Source organism: Protopterus annectens, chromosome 6.part0, assembly GCF_019279795.1.
Source record: "Protopterus annectens isolate FY-2018-M chromosome 6.part0, PAN1.0, whole genome shotgun sequence".
Classification (NCBI taxonomy): Eukaryota; Metazoa; Chordata; order Ceratodontiformes; family Protopteridae; genus Protopterus; species Protopterus annectens.
This window is the reverse complement of record NC_056737.1, coordinates 1,661,740,935-1,661,765,207: the sequence shown is the minus strand read 5'-3', so window position 1 is coordinate 1,661,765,207 and position 24,273 is coordinate 1,661,740,935. Positions and strand designations below refer to the sequence as shown.

Below are 24,273 nucleotides of genomic sequence, written 5' to 3'. Positions count from 1 at the left end.
TATCAGAAACAATCACACAGGAAGGATCAAAAGCCTGCCCTAAACCCTGAGCTAAGTCCAATAGATTACTCCTGTTCAAGGTAACATAGACAGGAGAAGATATATGTTTAAGTTTTTGGTTCTTTCTGACAAGAAAATGTGAAGAAACAGACATATGTTTGCCTGTAAAAATCTACCTAGGGGATGGGGACAGCTTTCTGGCATTCCTTGCCTCTTCTTTTCCTTGCCTGCTAAGGACACTCCAACAACTGAAGAGAACATGTCAAACTCCTGGTCTATAGTGTCTTTGGGGACTACACCAGTGAGATCCAAGGAAAATGATGAGTGGGCCGATGGCCCAGTTTTGGCCAAGGCAGAGTCATCCCCTTGTGGATGAGATACTTGACAATAGTTTGGTAGTTCTCTTTTTGTGTCAGAAAGAAGGCTGAACCAAAGCTTGGTAGCAACAGTAAAAACAAATACTTTGCATTAAAAATAAATAAATAAAAAACTTTGTCTCAGTTACAACACAGTACCACAGAGAAAGTCCATTAAAGTTAATTTTAGTAACTTTTGTACTAGACAAGTAAAAAAATAATGCTTCCATTTCTAAGTGTACAAAAGTCAAGTGACAATCATTAAAACACTTTCTCCTAGCTAAAAATAATACATTGCACAGAAAAACAAAGCTTTTTGTCATAAAATGTAAAGGGGAAGTTTTTTCCCCTAAAGGCAACTTATCTGTTCAGCAATAGAACAGTATTAGCTAATCATCAATCTTCAAAAGCCCAAAGATGAGAGCTCTCTTCAGCAGTAGGAAAGCTCTAAAGGACTTGGTACCCAAATCTGACATTTATTCAACTTAGTTCAAGCTACCTAACGATCTAGGCACATGAAAGTGCCCTGAAAGCTTTGAAAGCTGTCCAGCTGCTGTATCTTGTACAGGACGCAACCCATATGGCTTATTAGGCTACTGCAGCAGCGACCCTTATGAAGATCACCATAAGTTATACAAACTACTCATAATCCATCTTAAATGGAGTCATTAATGTCATATCCAAAATCAGACCTGATTCTATGGGTAATACAATTGCTGATGCATCTTTCAGTAATCATTACACTTACAGCTTTTTAAAAACACAAATTTAGAGGCGTTAATGAAACTGGGCAACTTTCACTGCATTCTGCACATGTAAGACTACATTTAACTAATTATTTTTTAAGAAAAAATGTATTAATTTAACATATTTACAATATATACACAGAAGGGAAGAAATTCAACATAACATCATGTTATACAATGCTAGGAATACATTGGATCATCAAGGGAATCTTATACAACTAACACATTAAGAGTTTATTCCAACAACTCAATAAAACTTTCAGTAAACATTTTCATCTCATAACAGAGATTTCTTCAGAATGAATGAAACTTTTAACAAAAAGAACTTAAATACAAAATTCTCATAATTGAAAATTACACAACTAATTGAAACTTAATTATACAATTAATGTGCGACTTTTTTTATGTTGGCAGAACTATAAGGGAGCTTCATTTGAAAATTTATGATCATTTATATGCTACTCAAACTAAAAGTAGCAATAATGCATTTGGTAAGCATTTTAATAATATTAATTGTAAAGTTGATTTTAAAGTTATTGTTTTAGATCAGGTAACAAATGTTGATGTTTTATTTAATGCTGAAGGAGGACTTGATTTGAGGGAGTATGTATGGCAGGTTAGATTAGATGCATGCTACCCTCATGGGCTTAATGACACAGAAGATTTTAAAGTGGTCTTAAAGAGGAAGACAGCCAATCATTAATTGTTTATTTATCTAAGTTTCAAATAATTGTGTAATTAAGTTTCAATTATGACATTTTGTATTTAAGGTCTTTTTGTTTCAAGCTTCAATGAATCTAAAGAAGTCTCTGTTATGAGATGAAAGTGCTTACTGAATGTTTTATTGAGTTGTTGGAATAAACTTTCATTTATTTTATGAGCTGTTTTTTCTTATTTAACACATTAATAGTCTTGGTATTTTGACAGCAACATTCCAAGGCTATCCCAACCACTAAAAGTCTTAGTAAGATTTATACATTTTAAATTTTATTCTGATAACTTCTTTGTTAGTTTTACATAGTATTGCTGTTAAATTTAAAAATTATTTGAATGTAGGAACTGAGTTTGATTTCTATTTGTTTTTGTAATAACATTTCTAGCAACTGCCAAAAGACTCCAAAATGCTTTTGTTGTTTGGCTTTTACACATACAGAAAGTGTAACATCCATTTGCATTACTGACCTAGTGATCTAGTTAGGGAAAACCTGTCACATCATAACCCCTTAAAAATATACTTATCTCTTCCCAATATATATTTAAATGTTCACAATCCATAACATGTGACCAATTAGCTTTTATATCTTTACTACATCTCCAACAAACTGAAGAAGTTATTTTATTAAACTTAGAGATGTTATGGGGTAACGAACATTATATATATATATATATATATATATATATATATATATATTTCCACATAAAAACTTTCCAGTATAAATTGAAAAAAATTTGACTGTATTATTCTTACCATCTACTAAAGTCACTATCTAAAACGTTCCAGAATTTTGCATCAAAATTATTATCATTATTATTTATAATTAACTTATTAACTTTGACAAGCTTCCTTTGTCAGTCAACTTACCTTTGATGATAGCATTCATATATTCATATAATGGGGGGGGGGGATATTATTCTGTTCCTCTTCATTCATATTAGCTACAAATTCATTTAATTTCTTACCAAAGGATAATATTAACTGGTTAACAGATTCATCCAGCTTATACTATTTCATTAAATAGTCCTTTTGCAAAGCAATCAGACCATATTAATGCATTCCTTTTTAGTAAATTCATTTTAAATTTATTCTGAGCTTCCTTAAATCTAGAAGCATGTGCAATAGGAAAGCACAAAATTGTCCATTCTGATATTAATGGAGTTATAAAAACATATTTAACTGTTTTAAAAATTGATTTCATATATGCAGAGTCTACAGATTGAAATAAATTTCCTTCTAAGGTAAATTTTACTTACTAGATGAAAGGATTGTAACATATTTCTAAATTATCTTACTTGATAAACTTATAAGAATTTAATATCATCTGCTCCTGAATGGTTTTCCATTGACTATTGTAAGTTGAGTCTATCCAGAGAATAACAGAATTAAAATTTGCAGCAATCAAATAAGAGTCTATATCTCAGACGCTAATACCACCATACTCCCCTAATCTTATATGATTTCTATAAGCAATTCTTGGCTTTTTTGGATACCATATAAATGAAGTTAACATTTTTTCTATTTTCTTTAAAACTTATTTTTGTCAGATATTAAATCTGTTGAATGCTATATATATATATATATATATATATATATATATATATATATATATATATATAGCATTCACACCCAGGTGTTCACATGTTCAGCATAATTCTCAACAATTGACTTAGTGATGATTTAGTGCTTTGGTAAAAGGATAGCAAATCTTTCAGGTATACATTAAGAATACATGTCAAACAAAAGCAGCAAATTACACACTTTGTATTAGCAAACTGCCTCACTGGATAGACAGTAGCAAATCTCAGACATAACCTGGCCACCATCCAACAATCAGTGAAAGAAAATTAATATACATATTAATGGTGGCATGAATCTTCATTATTAATTGTAGTTTGCCCTTTTCCTGAAAATAGTGCAATCTTGGAGTTGGCATATTTAAGTTGGGGGGGTTGTGAGGGTACAGGGGGCTTGCCAACCTGCAAAAATGAAGTTAAAAAAGCATTTGAAGTCATTTCCACAGTATGATATTCAGTTTTCACTTGTCAATTACTTAGGCTATGTCTAGTTCTGTGAGAAAGGTCTGTGAGGTACATTTATAAAACAAAGACTAAACTTCTTATAGTTTTAAAGTGTTTATAATGGATTATTAAAGGTGCATTAATAAACAGTATAATAAGTTTTAACACACTGTACTTGTTTGCATTGTTGGTATAAACTGTGTACTGTGAAAGATCACTTCTGACGTTTCCCTAAGGGCATACTGCATATATTTAAAGGGGTAGTCACATATTTAAAGATCTTCCATTAGTATTTTAATGGATTTTTGAGAATGTGAAGTTTGATTATTTAAACTTTCAGGATTCTAAGGATTTGATGTTTTCATCTCGATCGTATGAATTTCGATGTAGTGAGAATTTGTGATTTAAAAGTAGACCCATATATATATATATATATATATATATATATATATATATATATATGTGTGTATAAAACATCTTGGGTAATATAATCATTTTAACTACTAACCTATCCTCAAAAGTAATAAAAAAATTAATTCCACTTTTAATAAGTAGCACTTCTTCAATTATTTTTTCAAAATTATTACTAATAATTTTACTCACATCTTGATAGATTTTTATTCCTAAATATTTTAGTTCTTTTCCTTCCCAGTTATATATATTTAAACTTACTATTTAGCAAGTGATTCAACACTAAAGTTTCAGTTTTACTGTTACAAACTTTTCAATTTTATCTATTTCTTTGAATAATCTAAATATCCTATAGTTAGTAAAATATCCACAAAAAGTTGTATTTTAGTTTGATAATCCTTAACTGAGAATACATCAATTTTTCATTGCTTCTTATACTATTAGCTAAGGGTTTGATAACTAGTACAAATAATTAATTCATCTAGTATATCTGTTAATCTTGTATCACAGATGTAGGTAAACATGTTATAGTCTACATTTAATAATGAAATAGGTCTATATCAGGAAACTAACGTATTATGCTTTCCTTGTTTAAATATAAGCCAGATTACAAAACATTTCCATGAGGGAGGGATTATTTTGTCACTCTGAATTATCCTGAAATTATTACTGAGTAATTCTAAACTATTTAATGGAAGCTTTACCATTTTTCCCTTTTTAAAAGCTTCTTTAACTACTATTAGGGTAAATGGCTTATTGAATAGAAATATATGTTGGTCATTAAATTTATTAGTAAATTTTTTTTGAAAACTTGTCAATTATACATTCATCAGGATTAATATTTTTAATAACATCCTCATGGATTTTTTTAAAAAATATTAAGCATTTCCTGTATCTCTGAATTAAGGTTATTAGTGTTAGGATTTTGGATATTATTGATTTGTGCCTTTTTCTATTAGCTAATCTATCTAGATTTTTTGAAGTCATCGCATAACAGTGCAATTTTATTTTTTCAAAAGCTATTTCTACTTATGTTGTCATTAATTTTTAATGACTTCAGTACGAATGAATTTCTTTGTTTGTTATTCAAACTTTGCTTTCTGTGTTCATCTTGTATTTCTAACCACTCTTTATCCCATTCTTTCATTTTATTATTAACCCACCATCCCATTCTGTCTTTAATATACATTTTTAAGGAGTCCCAAGATACGACTTCACCAGCTTGATCATTATCATTCAAAGATAAAAAAATATTGATTTGCTCCTTAAGGTAACTCTTAAATTCTTTTAATTTCATCACATATACTGTAATTCTATAAATAATCTGAAATTTACTGATATCCATTAATATATAAACACTTAGTGAATTATGATCAGATAAAGGACAAGGAATAGTTTTAAAATAATTCACATTTTTAAGTACATCTGTAGAGGCATAACTCCTATCAATACTAGTTTGTATCCCATGCACATAAGAATAATAGGTGAAGAACAATGACTTATCTTCTGCATTTATTATTAAATCAACTAAATTATTATTACTAACCCATCTGTTTAGTGTTTTAGCTGATGCCATCATTTTAGGTTTCCTCTTTTCACTTGTATCTTCTATACTAGATATGCGGTTAAAATTCCCTGTAGATTTTCTCAGAAGTATAGCAGTTCATCTACTCTTTTTGTTAAAGAGACTGATGATAGCATTTCATAACCTAAGTCATTTACATATTGTGTACAATTATCTATCAAGTGAGTCTCTGGCAAGAATATACTATCTTCTGTATTTAATTTTAGATATCGCATTAATGAATTGTTACCATTGTTTAATCCACTTAAATTAATAGATAATATATTAAAACTGCCCACAGTATGTACTTAAAAATATTTATTTTAAAATATATGACACATATATCCGCAATACTAATGTAACTGTATACAAGACTCTAATACATTCCTCCAACACTATCTTAACCTTCCACATTTTGAATTCTTCCTTTCTACAAACTAAACTACTAACACTTGTAAATAAATAAAAGTCTACAACTGCAACTGTATATAGCACTAATAAAACACAACCTACCATGGATACCAAAGTTTCTAGTTTGCCTAACAAACAAACTACTATACTATCACTCTATGTACCAATACCTAAAAGTACATCAATGAACTAGCTAAAAGTTACTGTGACTTACAAATAATTAACATACTATATTATACATCTTAAAAATAATAAGAGACTATTAATTTAGTTATATATTTTACCATTTAAAACTATCCCTGATACTACTTAAAAGTTTAATAATCCTCTTCTTTTAATCTGAAACATTAAATAATCCAACAAATAATGTTCTATACACCTATTTATGTAATAGTAGTATAAATTATCCATTAAATATTCCTAAAGTATTCACTCATTCAACATTATTATAACTAAACCTCTAAATAAGCTCCAGTGGAGATTAAACAGAACAAGGCAGCATTATTTTTTGTCAGCACGGCAACTTCTAGCGAAGAGCCAAGGCAGTTTGCCTTGTGACTTGCCCCTCTAAGTGTCCAGAGTAGAAAAGACTGCCATCCCCAGCGGAGATTAAACAGAACAAGGCAGCATTATTTTTTGTCAGCACGGCAACTTCTACCGAAGAGCCAAGGCAGTTTCCCTTGTGACTTGCCCCTCTAAGTGTCCAGAGTAGAAAAGACTGCCATCCCCAGTGGAGATTAAACAGAACAAGGCAGCATTATTTTTGTCAGCACGGCAACTTCTACCGAAGAGCCAAGGCAGTTTCCCTTGTGACTTGCACCTCTAAGTGTCCAGAGTAGAAAAGAATGCCACCCCCAGCGGAGATTAAACAGAACAAGGCAGCATTATTTTTTGTCAGCACGGCAACTTCTACCGAAGAGCCAAGGCAGTTTCCCTTGTGACTTGCCCCTCTAAGTGTCCAGAGTAGAAAAGACTGCCATCCCCAGCGGAGATTAAACAGAACAAGACAGCATTATTTTTTGTCAGCACGGCAACTTCTACCGAAGAGCCAAGGCAGTTTCCCTTGTGACTTGCCCCTCTAAGTGTCCAGAGTAGAAAAGACTGCCATCCCCAGCGGAGATTAAACAGAACAAGGCAGCATTATTTTTTGTCAGCACGGCAACTTCTACCGAAGAGCCAAGGCAGTTTCCCTTGTGACTTGCCCCTCTAAGTGTCCAGAGTAGAAAAGACTGCCATCCCCAGTGGAGATTAAACAGAACAAGGCAGCATTATTTTTGTCAGCACGGCAACTTCTACCGAAGAGCCAAGGCAGTTTCCCTTGTGACTTGCCCCTCTAAGTGTCCAGAGTAGAAAAGACTGCCATCCCCAGCGGAGATTAAACAGAACAAGGCAGCATTATTTTTTGTCAGCACGGCAACTTCTACCAAAGAGCCAAGGCAGTTTCCCTTGTGACTTGCCCCTCTAAGTGTCCAGAGTAGAAAAGACTGCCATTCCCAGTGGAGATTAAACAGAACAAGGCAGCATTATTTTTTGTCAGCACGGCAACTTCTACCGAAGAGCCAAGGCAGTTTCCTTGTGACTTGCCCCTCTAAGTGTCCAGAGTAGAAAAGACTGCCATCCCCAGCGGAGATTAAAGAGAACAAGGCAGCATTATTTTTTGTCAGCACGGCAACTTCTACCGAAGAGCCAAGGCAGTTTCCCTTGTGACTTGCCCCTCTAAGTGTCCAGAGTAGAAAAGACTGCCATCCCCAGCGGAGATTAAACAGAACAAGGCAGCATTATTTTTTTGTCAGCACGGCAACTTCTACCGAAGAGCCAAGGTGGATCACAAACTCTATTACTGTATTTCTCTGAGACTGCTGACCGTGGGTCCAAGGTACACTAAACTAACTTCCCTCAAGTACCTGATTTCTCCCATAACCTTAGTTGTACACTTTCATTCCAGATACGGAATATTATAATTCCAGCTAATAATTTAACTTTCACCTCATGCTTTACAGCCAATTTACTTACCTTGCTGAGCTACAAACTGCTTAATTTGCTGAAGGTGTAGCCCCGTAGCCTCCCCCACCCCCAATACGCAGGGCGAGGTTTCAAATACACCTACTGAGAAAACAAAAAAACCCGCCAATTTCAAACTCCAGCGTACCTTGACCCTGTCGGCAGCATCCTCAGCCTACTGGTATGTCTAAAATGAAATGTTTTTCTCATGTTACTTTATTTTAAAATCTGATTTGCTGAATTTCTAAGTTATCATAAGCTGTTATTCATTAGCTACAAGAGTAGACAGTGTTCCTCATTCAGCGTGCAGACTATACTGATTGTTATAGCCTACATACGGATTGTCTAAGGCAACGCTAATAATTTAAGATGTACTAAATAATGTTATAGCCTATTTTTCAAACTGCTCAGGGATCGTATCTAAGTGCATGCTAGTTCTACTACTATACAGTAGCTACCTCTCATGTTAGACCACTGAGATTGGTTATTTTAGAACTAAATGTTAGTTAGTGTAACTAGAAAACTATGCATTAACTGAAGCTGGTGGATCCCCTAGTGGACCGCAACTATATTTGATAAGTGTTATGTGTAATATTCTCAAGCCCTACAACCTCAACTTAACCACTCCTTTCCTAATTTTTCCCTTCTGGTCTTTCTAGGCAGTTTCCCTTGTGATTTGCCCCTCTAAGTGTCCAGAGTAGAAAAGACTGCCATCCCCAGCGGAGATTAAACAGAACAAGGCAGCATTATTTTTTGTCAGCACGGCAACTTCTACCGAAGAGCCAAAGTGGATCACAAACTCTATTACTGTATTTCTCTGAGACTGCTGACCGTGGGTCCAAGGTACACTAAACTAACTTCCCTCAAGTACCTGATTTCTCCCATAACCTTAGTTGTATACTTTCATTCCAGATACGGAATATTATAATTCCAGCTAATAATTTAACTTTGACCTCATGCTTTACAGCCAATTTACTTACCTTGCTGAGCTACAAACTGCTTAATTTGTTGAAGGTGTAGCTCCGCCTGCTCGCCGCTCGGGCTCTCTTCGCTCCCCTCCCTGCCCCCTATTCCCACCCGCCCCCAGTACATCTAAATTTATAACCCCCTAGCCACCCCCACACCACTCTGCCCCAATCATCTTTTTACTTCACTAACTAGCTCTCCTTGTTCTCATCACACCTACTCATACGGCAACTACTCCCTCTAGTGGATCGCTACCATACTCTAAATCCTACCAACCTCTCTTCCTCAAACCTTTCTTCTACTACTGTTTGTGGACTATTAAATCACTATCCCTACAGACATGTGGTACTCCATACTACTACCCATCCTACTAGCCCCATACCTCCTTACCTTATATGAAACACAACCTCTTGGAGGACTTCATGCCTCATATGGTCATACCTGTAACCCTGAAACCAAACATACCCACTTTATTCACACCAGTAATACCAAGCCATTGCTCACATCATGCTCCTGTTCCCAGCACACTCACCCTAGCAAAATTAGTCCTAGACTCAAACACTATAGTAAAATAATAGATAAACTTATGAAACTTATCTCTAAGTTAAGAATCAACCTGTTAATTGACGGGGACATACACCCCAACCCTGGCCCTAACAACATAAATAAATCCTCTCTCTCTATTAGCAACCAAAGCTACACCCCTACAATTCCTCATCTACCTAACTCTCTCTTAACCTGTCATCTCAACATCCGAAGTATTAATAACAAACTGCATGAACTTCATGCACTCCTTGCTGATCTAGCCCCTGATATTTTCTGTCTCTCAGAGACCTGGTTAAAACCTTCCACTCCAGACAATGAAATACTTCCCCCTGGGTATAACATACACAGGCTGGACAGAGCATCCAGAAAAGGGGGTGGGGTTGCGGTTCTATACAAATCTGATATGATTGTAACTACCGACATTATTCAACCGCCTCAGTCCAATAACTCTGAAATCCTAGCTACTAAACTGAAACTAAATAACAGCAAACACATCTATATAATCTGCATGTACATTCCCCCAGGTAATAATATAACCACACTTGAAGATATCCTATATTGGATATCCATCCACTACCCCCAAGAGACCATACTTCTAGGTGACCTTAATATTGACTGGAGCAATTGTTCCTCTGAAGCCCCTACCACCCACATTAACTTGCATTCATTCAAGCAAGTCATTAACACTCCGACTAGAACTAGCAAGCCCAACCAGAAAGAAAGTATACTTGATTGGGTGCTCATAAACAACCATCCCAACATGTATACATATGGTACCCTCTCTGATAGTCTTAGTGATCATCATCTCACATATATAATTAGGCAGAAAATATCTAACCACAACCAATCACTACTAAGATATGTCAGAAACAAAAAAAATTTTGATTTAACTAAGTTCCAACTTGAACTAAAATCCTGCAATTGGTCAATGCTTAAAAGCCTCCCCTTAGAAGAAGCAGTACTGTATTTTAACAAAACATTTCTGGAGATTCTTGACAGTCATGCTCCCATCCGCTCTAAAAAAACAAAGCCAAAAACTGCACCATGGCTCTCAAATGAGACCAGGCTCAAAATTAAACTCAGAGACAAAGCTTGGGCTCTATGGCGAACTACTAAACTCTCTCAGGATCAAATATTATACAGGCAACTTAGGAATGAAACTAAAAAACTTGTACTACTTGACAAAAAAAAATACTTCAGCAATCTACAGTCCTTTCACCAAAAAAAAACCTCAAAAATTCTGGGCTGGACTAAAAAATCTAATACACCCTGGTAAAAAGACTACCCCTGTACCTCAAGCCCTCACTGACAAACCATCAGAATTAGTTGCAGATAGCTTTAATCGCTTTTTCACTGAGACCATACAAACCCTAGCAAGTAACTTGCCACCTAGCCCCTACAGCCCAAACTGCTCCACCTCTACTAATCTTCCACATTTTAGCTTCCAACCTATTGCTACCTCATTTATACACACCCTACTCAAAAAACTAAAACCTACCACTCTTGCAGCTGACCAACTTCCAGCTGAATATCTACAAATATCTGCTGACGCCATTGCCTATCCTATCTCAGTACTTATAAATCGCACACTAACTGAAGCTAAAATTCCTAATATCTGGAAAATCTCTTATGTCATCCCTCTCCATAAAGGGGGAGGCTCTACCGAAATATCCAACTATAGGCCAATTGCCATACTCTCTCCCCTAGCCAAAATAATGGAAAAATGTATCCAAAAGCAGTTTATGAACCATTTAATAAACAACCATCTCCTGGCAGATACCCAACATGGCTTTAGACCTCACCATAGCACCACTACAGCCCTATTAGCCTTCTCTAACACCATTAATTCTTATCGTAATAATAACCATATCTCTTCCGCTCTATTCCTGGATCTGTCCAAAGCTTTTGATATGGTGGATCACCAACTATTAATCCACTCCCTAAGACCACTCTGTCCAGAACCCAAATCTCTTCAATGGTTTGAGTCCTACCTAAGTGGTAGACAACAAGCTGTGCTCTGGCACTCAAAACTGTCCACCTTATTACCAACTAACCTGGGTGTTCCACAAGGGTCTATTCTAGGCCCTCTGTTATTCTCCATCTTCATAAATGATCTTCACACTGCCATTCCTAAAGTCAACTGCATTCAATATGCAGATGACTCAACTTTGATATGTTCAGCCACATCCCCTGCAGAGTTACAGCTAAGGACCCAAACTACCTTTAACACTATAGAAAACTGGCTATCCAACCACCGCCTACTACTAAACCCCAAAAAGACCAAAATGCTTATATTCTTACCTACACAAAAGTCCACCCCCATTAACTTCATAATTAAATCCAAATATGGCACAATTATCTCTCCTGACCCTTCTACTAAACTTCTAGGTGTCACCATTGACACCCACTTAAAATATGACCTACACGTCAACCACCTAATCAAAACCATTAATAAAAAACTAGGTCCACTGTATAGATTAAAGAACTTTTTAACTCCCCTAGCCAAGGTAGCCATTGCCCGTTCCCATCTTCTCTCTTCTCTTCTGTATGCATCACCTCTCCTTCTAAATAACAACAAGTCCAATCTAAATAAACTTACCACCTGTTATAATCACATTGCCAGATTTGCCACCGGCCTCCCTTTTAGGACACATCACTGCATTAACCTAACTCAGCTTGGATGGCTCGAACTTCCTAGTCTCGTGCTATATAACCAACTGATCATAGCCCACAAAATCATTTACGCCCCTGATAACACTCCCTCACTCAAACACCTAATTACCCTGTATAACAATCCAAGACCACTTCGTTCCTCCAACAAGGTGCTCATCCAGACTTACAAAACCAACAACCAAGCCGGCGACTCTCTCATGTCTAACTCCCTAGGTAAAACCTGGAACCTATTACCCCCTGAGATAACCTCAATTTCTTCCTTGTATCACTTCAAAACCAAGCTCAAACTATACCTGGGCTCCAAATGGTCTTGCTACTGTACCAAGCCTGGCTAATCCTCACACTACTATATAAATTAGTTATTTATGTCCTCCATCTAACTATTAATCTCTTAGGATAGTAACATATAGTTCCTATAACTATATAATTAATGTCTTCTGCTGACTTCTTGTTGTAAATGATATACTGTTGCAAAATGTATTTCTTACTTTTTCAGGCAACCCAAACTTTTGTACATTTTTTTGCCTTTCTTTATGTTTTTGCATGTACTACTCTTGGAGCTTTTCTCCCCGGGCCTCCGCTGAAAATGGACATATATCCAGTCGGACTATCCCGGTTAACAAATGTAAAATAAATAAATAAATAAATAAATAAATAAATAAATAAATAAATAAATAAATAAGTAGAACAGAGTGGGACCTGAAGTGATAAAGATATCTATAAATTAGGAAAAGGAAAATCAATGCATATATATCATGCTAAAAGATATATAGACATTTTATAGCTCTAACAAAAGCTCTGAATAAATTTTAAAAGTATAAGTGTCTATATCTTAAAATTGTGAAACACTCTTAATATGACAAATATCACAATATTTAAAAAAATCTTTTAGCTTATTCAACTAATTCATAGAAATATGTACATTACCAAGGTCAAAGAGAATGTCTTGCTATTTCTATGTAATAAACAAAAATTGCAGTCTATACTGCATTCAAAAGTTACAGTGTGGGGGCATGGCCAAGATGTACACTGACTAACAGCAGTTTCTTTCAGCTCTGCCAATGCTATATATTTCTGACAGGATTTAAACTTTAAAAAATAATCCAACTAGCTTTTTTGTCATTATTTTACTTCTATTAACCTATTGGTGGATTATTCAAAAAATTATAAATCTTCCTTCAAATTTTCCTGTCAAAAATTTCAGACAATATACCACAACATCTCTACCCGAATAATGAGCTTTTCAAAGAATAATTCTTCAGACTCTTCTATCAAGAAAGAACTTTTAGCTGTGACAATGACTTTACAAGAGATGTCATTGAAACTAGACAAAATAGATACAAAAATAGATGGTTTTGAACAAAAATGCTCTAAACAGATGGATTTAATACATAAGGAATTACAACTTCAAAAATCCCAAATTTCTGACATAGAACAATATCTTAATGATGTGGATGGAAGACTTCAAGAGGGAGAAAATAACACAGAGTTCATTTTAAAGCAGAGCACTGCTTTTCAAAATAAAATAGAAGACCTAGAAAATAGGTCAAGAAGAAATAACCTTTGGATTTTTGGTCTACCAAACAACATAGAAGGAAGCAACATGGTGAGTTTTTTTAACTACTTGGCTACCAACTGTTCTAAATCTTCCTGAAGCCCTTTCCTTTGGAATAGAAAGGGCACACAGATCCATTGCTTTTTCTTCTAATAAAAATACTTCAAGATCTGTTATTGTGAAATTTATATCAACACAAGATAAAGAGCTAGTACTGAAAACTGCATGGGCTGTCCCCTATAAAGTAAATGGCAATATTGTATGTTTTGGCAATGACTACTCCCCTGCAGTGATGGCTAAAAGAAAGCTCTTTCTTCCTATTATTAAGGAACTTAAAAAGAAACAAATAAAGGTACATCTGTTGTTTCCTGCCAGACTAAAATTATTTCTCACAGAGGGACGTAAAATATTTGATGATCTTGACTCTGCTGTCTCTTGAATAAAAACAAATAAATTAATAGAGAAAATAGAAGATATGGAATGGACAAATCCTTCATTGAAAAGAATTGCTGAAAATAATTCATGGAAATCTTCAGAAAAAAGAAGTTAAAAAGATAAATAACTGTTCTCCCTTTAATTTTATTATTTCTACAGTTCTCAATTTCTGAAATACGGCTTACTGTTTTATGACACTAAAAGCTCTTTGAAAGGTAGGGCTATGATTAGGACAAGTTCTGTCAAACTGATATGCAATATGGCTAAATTTAGAATATCTGATAGGAGCTTTAAACTGACAAGTGATTTGTGTTTTGTGGTGAGTGATTGGAACTTTGATATATCTACTGTGAGTGCTGACATTAATAGATTTAAAAAAAAAGCTGTTTCTGTATTATGTTGTTTTCAGGTTCTGTTGACATTGACGTTTATTGTATACTTTCCTCCTATTTTACATTACTTGCTTTATATTCTTGATTAGTCATATTTATGGTGAAGCTGCCTTTGGAAGAGAAAAGGCAATAAGATGGCTCATTGAGTCTATGTTTGTCATGTTTCAAAACTCACAAGCACTTTGCATACATTTTTTTTCTCTTTTTTACTCTTATTTGAAAAGTTCCAGCTGAAAACACGATAACTTAGCTTCAGTTTACCTTCAGAATGCTTGCTCGAGCCTTGTAGTTGCTTCTGTACATAAATCTTGCCTAAAAGATAGGTTTGCTATGTCACAAGTTCATTTAATCAGCATGAACTCTGACCGCTAATGACAGGAACTGATCAGAATCTTCAAACACGACTTGCGAGATTCATCACAGCGGTTTTATTACAAGAGAAGTATTTGTGGGGGGAAAAGTAAAGAAAACATGAATAGATACCATCATATACTGCAATAATTATTTAGATCTGCACCAATTTTGTTTTCTTTTAATAAGTTAGGCATTATTTGTTCACTTTATCACGTCTTTAAAAGAAAAGTGAACTTTGACATTTTAAGATAGGAAGTCATTGAAATGTTTAAATGCTATTCATAATGTTTCACTATGCTGACTCCAGAGATCACTAATGGAATAAGGAGGTAAAGTAAGTGTATTTACATTTAGATAATAACTGTATTAAAAATATATAAAGTTTCCATAAAGCACAAACGTTTTATTTTGATGTAATGTTTCCATGTTGCTGCAACTAGACTCTAAATGCTTTGACAATGCAATTTATGACACTGTTGACTGACTGTAAACATTAAGTAATTCACAAGATTATTACTGGATTCTTTATGTTTTAATTGATGAATTACCTTATACATTTTGTAATAACCATTGAAGTAAACCTCTGGGTTTTATTTACACACTAATTATTTTCTTAGCTCCTGTCAAAATAGTGAAGCATACCACAAACTGCAATGTATTTATTCTGATGTTTACTTTTCTATATATTCAGCTGAGATTTTCTGCTTTTATAAGTTTCTTAAATTATATACGGCAGTTGAGAAAAGTACTTACTGCACTTTTTAAGATAATTTGACTCCAACAAACAAATGTTACTGATATGCTTTTTTCTTTATTTATAGTAGGCTGTACCTGGTTCATAGTAGGAATTGGATGACATAAAGATTTACTAGTATTTAGTGGATCAAGATCTTCAGGTCTCATATGATTAATACCTTTTAATTTGTTTGCAGCTGCCTACATTACATATTTTCTATAGCTCATCATATATTTGAGGGGAGATTGCAATAATTATTAGTTATTCTTCTGATGCGGCTTGATTGTGCAACTGTAAAATTCTATCAGGTGAAGGGAACTTCCCCATGTTGCATAATAAGCTGATATATTGAAGGGATTTGCAGCCTCAGCTGTTATGTTGTGCTGTAAAACATGGAAATAATATTTGCAATTTCTTTCCATTATATCACTGAAGTTTGCAAGCAGTTTTGTGGCAGTTGTAAACTCATGTTACACAGTAATTTCCAGCTATGGCATGCTTGGGGTCCGATTGTGATAGTACATATGTACTTTTACTGCTCTTCTTTATATTATAATATGAAAGATTCTCATATGTGCAAATATAGCAATGCCACAAGATAGTGTATATATTATAGACCACATGTCTTGGTTTGGTTATCATAGATATTAGTTGGATGCATACTCTATTGCACTCATTAATAGTCAATAGCTGGTGTCATATATAATATGTCTAATTTAGTTTTAACACATGATTTTTTATATCAATACTGCCTATGGCAAGTAAATATATAATTAAAACTTTAAATCCTTAATACTTTAATTTAGGAAATACTAATAGGAAATTAATATTACATCCATTTTGTCTTTTATTAATAATATTAAACATTTGTCATAGTAGAGGGGAATTAACTGTTGTTGGTAGGGGGTGGTTGATTCAATCAGTACTCTGCTTGAATCAGGAGTATCTTGAACTCCATGAAATGGCTAATAAAAAGTGGTTTGATATCTTGATCATTGATTCAAGAATAAGTCATTCATTGTTGTAACTATACAATGTTTATTTTTACAAGTTATTGTATGTCCATAACAAAATTCTTGATATCTATTTGTGTCAAAAAAAGAAATGTTTGCTTATAAATGCATGTCTTTGAATGTAAATGGTCTTAACAACCTTATAAAAAAGAGGAAGTCAGGTTAAATATTTTAAAACAAATAAGGTTGATATTGCTTTTTTACAAGAATCTCACATAATAGAAAAAGATCTAGGTAAAATGTCTTTTAATGGTTACACAGTACTTGCAGAATCACACTATCAGACCAAAAGCAGAGGTACTATGATATTATGGAAGAAATCATTGCCAATTCCCAATATATTAGATTCGTATTCAGATAAAAATGGCATGTTATGTATAGTTATTTTAGAAATAAATAAAAAACAAGTTACATTGGTTAATACTTATTGGATACCAGGTATCAGTGGAGAAGCAGGAAACAAAGATCTTGAATTATCCTTAACTAAAGTTAAGGGTGATATAATATATGCAGGGGACTTTAATTGTATCCTATCTAAAAATGACACCACCAAAAGTGATAATTTTAAAATCTCTTCTCCTGCAAAAAAAAGTATTAATTTCATTAATCATTTGAATTTGAGAGATATTTATGAGTTAAAGGAAGCAAATTCTCTAAATTACACTCAATATTCCTATAGATTTGGCACTCAAGCTACTATTGACAAAGTATTTGTGACTGATAGCCTATATTCTAAGATACAAGAAGTTATAATTAGCTCTTGCCTTATATCTGACCACAATGCCATTTTCTTTAAAATTAATATCAAATGTAATAATTTGATATTTTGACAAAGAATCCCCAGCATATGTTAATTTAAATGGGTTTAAAGAGTGGTTACTAAATGAAATAAAACAATTTCTAGATATTAATGACAATAACATCGAGTTATGTCTAAACATACAACAGAGATTAAAGATGAAGCAACTAACAAACACAAACATGCATCAGATCTAAAAGACATCTTAGAAGTATTCATAAAACACCATGAGATTATAAAACAAGAGAATTTAAACACTGGTTACATTGATTTAAGAGACAATTTCTTAAAGGATAATATTAATAAAAAATTAACAAAAGAGCAAAATAGTAAATTGTCCAAAGCAATAACTTTAAAAGAACTAAAGGAAATAATTTTGAGTCTTGAAAATAATAAATTGCCAGGTCTAACTGGTATAATTGAGGAAATATATAAATTACTACCGGATGAAGTACTACAAAACACTATTAGAAGCTTTTGAAGAATTTAGGAAGAATGAAATTTCAATACCCTCCTGGAAATATGCCATGATATCACCAATTTTGAAACATGGAAAAGATCCAACTTTAGTGGCCTCTTATCGTCCTATATCATTGTTAAATGTTGACTATAACATTTTGTTATCAATACTTGCAAGCAGACAATCAATTATTGCCTAATCTGATAACTGATGATCAAATGGGTTTCATTTTAAATAGAAAAGTCCAAGATCATATTATTAGATTGCTATCTTTAATAGAACATGCAAATAAGAATAAAAAAGAACCGTCAATCATTAGTTTAGACTTAAATAAAGCTTTTGATTGCATAAACTGTCCCTATTTATTTAAGACACTTGAAATCTGTGGTTTCTCACCTGAATCTATAAATCTCTTAAGTAGACTATATGTAAATTCAGTTTCATATGTCAAAATTGGTGCTTTCTTATCAGGTCCTCTTAAAATCTTTAGAGGAACCAAACAAGGATGTGCACTGTTGCCTTTACTATTTGCCTTATCAGTGGAACCTATGGCCAATGAAAACTCAAATATAAGTAGTTTTAATGTAGATTCTAGTTATAATTCCAAAATACAACTTTTTGCGGATGATATTCGGTTAACAATTGGAGATATAAATCCTTCTATTGATCATATTAAACACTCACTCCAAACTTTTGAAAGGATTTCAGACCTGAAATTTAACCAAGATAAAACAGAAACTTTAATATTGAACAAAAAGATAGATAATACATTGAAAAATCATAGCGAATGCAATTGGTGAAATTACACACTTAAATACCTAGGGGTATTAATAAAACCATCCTGGGAAGATACCATAAATACAAATTATAAAAATTTAGTAGCCATGGTGAAGGAATATGCAGACAGATGGAACAAAATGTTTTTCTCTACAGAAGAAAGACTAGCTTTAATAAAGATGATCATACTACCACAAATTGTGTTCTTTTTTCAAACACTAATAGCTTCACCCTTAAAGAAATTATTAAAACAACTACATTCCATGTTGAAATTCTTATGGTTTCCACAAAAAACAAGAATTGCTTATGCATGGCATTATAGAAACTTGGATGAGGGGGGAATATCATTTCCAAACCTAGAGCTCCAGCGGAGTCTGTAGTCCTTAAAATAATAACACAATGGTTAAATCCTAATTATAAATCAAATTGGAAAAATCTTCACATAACTACTCTTCTTACCAATATAGATATAAAGATAGAAAAAAGTACATTTTCGGAACCATAAAAATTTGTATCATAAATAAAATCCTTTAACACTAGAAAAACAAAAATGAAAAATGATCCCCATTTCTTAAATATATATTAAGTAATTAAAAAAAATCAATAAATAAAACATATCTGATGGACAGCTTTAATTTTTTTATTGTTTCCTATAGCATATACAAAGAAATTCCTTGATTTGTTTAACATAACCAAAATCAGTGATATGAAAGAAAATGGCATACAAGAACCAAATTCCCTTATGGCCAGATATAATAAAAATAATAATAATTGGTTAAATATACAAATTTTTAGAGAATACATTGTTAAAGAATTTAAAAAAACATTGAATGTCTAACATAAGATCTTTACCTAAAATTATACTACTCCTCAGTAAAACAAATATGTTAAATAGTAATAACATCCTTTCAATATCAAAAATATATAAAACTTTAAAATTAGATCTGCAAATACCAGAAGGTCCGTTATGGAGCTATTCAGAAAAAAAAATAATAAATTCAGCTTTTCAGATAATGAAAAAATGTTAATACTTAAATCAATTAATCATACATCTCACTTTTGGAATTTTTTTTCATGGAAATTTATTCATAGAAGTTTTATCACCCCCCCCCCCATAAAATTACAATAATTTCAAATAATGGTATTAATAAATGCTGGAGGTGTGAGGAGACATTATGCACAGATTGGGAACATAGGTTTGTCAAATGTAAAAATGTAAATCAGTACTGGTTAGAGTTTAAAAATTTTATAAAAGCATTGTGGTCAGACAAGTGTGAATTTTCTGATTCACTGTTACTACTTAAGACCCCGATATCTACATGTATTCCAAGAATTCAAGTGCATCTTCTTTGGTCTTTGCTTGCAATTGCAAGAAAAATTTTCACAGGAAACTGGAAATCAAAAAATATTCTTTTATTTACTGAATTTATTTCATTAAACAACAAGTAAAAATCCAAACAAACTAGTGAAGAACCAAAAGGCAAGGGAAGTCTTCAAAACGAGCACCAACAGCGCAATAGTTCAGTAGTCCTTAACGCAAATTTTTATTTGTTTAAAACAGAAAAAAGCGTTTTCGCTAATATCACGTAGCTTCATCAGAGGTAACCACAATCAGTTGACTTAATTAATCTAAGAGCCTTTTAAAATGACATCAATTCTAATTCATAGGAAGTGACGAAATTAAAACTTTACACTTTCCTCTGCACAGCTTTTTTAAGACAAGAATGATCAACAAGTGAGTTCATATCAGAACTGGTTAAAACATGACACAAATAATAATGATAAGAATGTATTCCATAATGAAATACTAGTGCACATATCCGAAACCTGAATAGTTTTCTTGAATAGTTTTTTGTACACCAGCTCTACTATGTAGTTGTATAATACTACTACAATTCGTGTGAAATACATAAATGATTGTGTACGTACATACAAAGTGAAAACTGTTTAGTATAAACCCTTTAACTGTCTACTAACAGTTTAACTCTGTTACAAGGAGATCATGTATATTCTTTTTTTAAAAAAATAAAAATATAAAAAACATTCTTTGTTTTAAAAAATATGAAGATTTTGTACAAGTGTTAATAAATCCATAATGGCATTTTCTCTGACTAATCTGTGCTGTTTTTTTATTATTTTGTGTTGTTAGAATTAGCTTTGCACGTAAAAAGTATTCACATTAATTTCTCTAACGTAAGTAACTACGTAACTTTAATACTGGCGCAATGTTACAGTTCTCATTTAAACCGGGAAACTTGAACGCATCCAAAGAGAGTTGCCATTCAAGCTCCCGGTTTTCTAAAATGAGAGATGTTGGACCGCCTCTGATGTCTACTGGAACATGGTCAATTCCCATGAATAAAAAGGTGTGTCCAGGGTGTGTGCCAGTGTGTTTTGCTAGTGCGTTCTCTTCTTTATGCTTTCTTATAGCGTAGGTGTGTTGGTAAATTCTTTCACGGACTTTACGGTCCGTTTTTCCTACGTAAAAAGCTGGACAACATTCGCAGAAAGCAATATATACCACTGAAGTAGTCTGACAATTAATTCTATGATGAATTTTATATTTCTTATTCCTGATGTTAAATGAATTACCTGGTTTAATGTGTTTACAGTAGTTGCAAGCTTCACATTTAAATGTTCCTCTTTGTCTACTAAATGAGTCCCTTTTAACATTCCTTTGTAGGATCTCTTTTAAATTACTTGCTCTCTTGTAAATTATATTAGGACGAGAGCCTAATTTTTCCAAAAGCATTGGTGAATCAGAGATGATTTGCCAATTCTTAAATATTATTGACCTAATTACGTTTGAGTCTATATTAAAAGTTGTGACAAAACTTAATGTGAAGGATGGCTCAGTATGTTCCATTGGGTTCAGTACCCCTGTTGTATCAACATTCAAATTTGACACCTGAACAGTTTGACTAAATAGAGGTGAACTTTGGTTAAGTAGGGGCTTATAATAACCATCCAATCTTTTTTGACTAACTTCCTTTGTTAAATCATCAACTAATTTAACTGGATAGCCCCGATTCACAAATAGATGTTTTAAAAAGGTACATTCTTTTGTGACGTCTACTAAAGTACTGCACATCCTACCAGCTCTGACTAATTGACTTTTTACTATTGATCGCTTTTGTCTGAATGGATGTAAGCTTGAAAAGTGTAAAAAAGAGTTGACATACGTAGGCTTTCTAAAGACTGTTGATGTTAATACATTCTTCTCTAGGTCTTTTTCTAATTTGACATCTAAATAATCAATTTCCTTTGTGGAAAATTTGTATGTAAATTTTAGAAATTGTGTTGTTTCATTAATTGAATCCACAAAGTACCTTGCCCAAGTATCGTCCTCACGTACAAGTATAAAAATGTCATCAAGAAACCTAGTATAGAAGGTGACATTCTTCATCAAGTCATTGTTGTTAAACAAAAAGTGTTTTTCCCAGTATGCTACAAAGAGGTTCGCGACACTGGCTCCACAAGGGGAGCCCATTGCTACCCCCTGTTTCTGCAGGAAAAACTCTTTATCAAACGTAAAAAAGTTTGAAGTCAACACTATATCAAGCAGTTCTGTGACTAAGTCCATTTCAGATCTAGGAGCGCCTAACTCATTTAAGAGCAAGCCTATCCATTCTACCGCTTCCAAATGTGGGATGGATGTATACAGGTCTATGACGTCAATAGTCAAAAAATTATTGGCAGCATCAAATGGGATGTCATTGATGTTGTTGAGGAAAGTCCAGGAGTCTTTACAGATGCCTGGGACATTTTTGATATATTTTGTCAATATACTGTCAATCAGTCGTGAGCAAGGGTAGGTGATGGAAGAATGTGCATCTATCAAGGCTCTCATAGGGGGATCTTGTACATTTTTGTGAATTTTAGGGATCCCAAACATTACTGGAACTTTTGGGGGCACAATATCAATGTAGTTGAAAGTGTCTAAATCAATTTTTCCTTCCAGAAAGAGGTCCCTAAAATACGCCCTAGTGCGCCTTTGTGAAGTAGTAACTTCATTTAAGGATGCCAACTCGTATGCGGGACTATCCAGTGTAGTCCTCATTTTTTCTTATTATTGGAACTCGTCAAAAACAATTACCCCACCGCCTTTGTCTGGTTTGATAAACCTGACAGGGAGTTCAGTGAGGTAACGCAGTCCTATTTGTTGTTCCTTTGTGATGTTGAAATTAGGAGCATTAATATTCTTCTTAGATTCTAAAAAGAAATGTCTTAGGTCAATTTCACAAATAGTTTCAAACAAGTGTAAAACATTGTGAACAGGAGGGTTGAATACACTGGGTGTCTTTAAACCTCTAGTGACTTCACTACCTACATCGCCACATAACAATTTTAAGTTTAACTTACGTGTGAAACACTTTAAGTCAATAATAGTCTTGGCAATATTACCTGTGGTACTAGGTATAAATACAAAAATGAGGACTACACTGGATAGTCCCGCATACGAGTTGGCATCCTTAAATGCCCCCAAAAGTTCCAGTAATGTTTGGGATCCCTAAAATTCACAAAAATGTACAAGATCCCCCTATGAGAGCCTTGAACCCTAAAATTCAAAAAAATGTACAAGATCCCCCTATGAGAGCCTTGATAGATGCACGTTGTTCCATCACCTACCCTTGCTCACGACTGATTGACAGTATATTGACAAAATATATCAAAAATGTCCCAGGCATCTGTAAAGACTCCTGGAATTTCCTCAACAACATCAATGACATCCCATTTGATGCTGCCAATAATTTTTTGACTATTGACGTCATAGACCTGTATACATCCATCCCACATTTGGAAGTGGTAGAATGGATAGGCTTGCTCTTAAATGAGTTAGGCGCTCCTAGATCTGAAATGGACTTAGTCACAGAACTGCTTGATATAGTGTTGACTTCAAACTTTTTTACGTTTGATAAAGAGTTTTTCCTGCAGAAACAGGGGGTAGCAATGGGCTCCCCTTGTGCAGCCAGTGTCGCGAACCTCTTTGTAACATACTGGGAAAAACACTTTTTGTTTAACAACAATGACTTGATGAAGAATGTCACATTCTATACTAGGTTTCTTGATGACATTTTTATACTTGTACGTGAGGACGATACTTGGGCAAGGTACTTTGTGGATTCAATTAATGAAACAACACAATTTCTAAAATTTACATACAAATTTTCCACAAAGGAAATTGATTATTTAGATGTCAAATTAGAAAAAGACCTAGAGAAGAATGTATTAACATCAACAGTCTTTAGAAAGCCTACGTATGTCAACTCTTTTTTACACTTTTCAAGCTTACATCCATTCAGACAAAAGCGATCAATAGTAAAAAGTCAATTAGTCAGAGC

At 33.5% G+C, this 24,273-nt stretch overlaps 1 protein-coding gene across 3 annotated transcripts in view; it reads right to left on the bottom strand.

The window, feature by feature from the left end:
• DYNC2LI1 (dynein cytoplasmic 2 light intermediate chain 1) overlaps positions 1–24,273 on the bottom strand; it is a 1,063,586-nt gene that overhangs the window by 9,626 nt on the left and 1,029,687 nt on the right. Inside the window, exon 14 of one of the 3 annotated variants that reach the window (XM_044075071.1) lies at positions 20,091–20,322. The exons of the other annotated variants lie outside the window; for them this stretch is intronic. The gene's annotated coding sequence lies outside the window, so the exon portion shown is untranslated. Of the gene's footprint in view, positions 1–20,090; positions 20,323–24,273 lie in introns of those variants that run through there. 3 annotated transcript variants of the gene reach the window in all.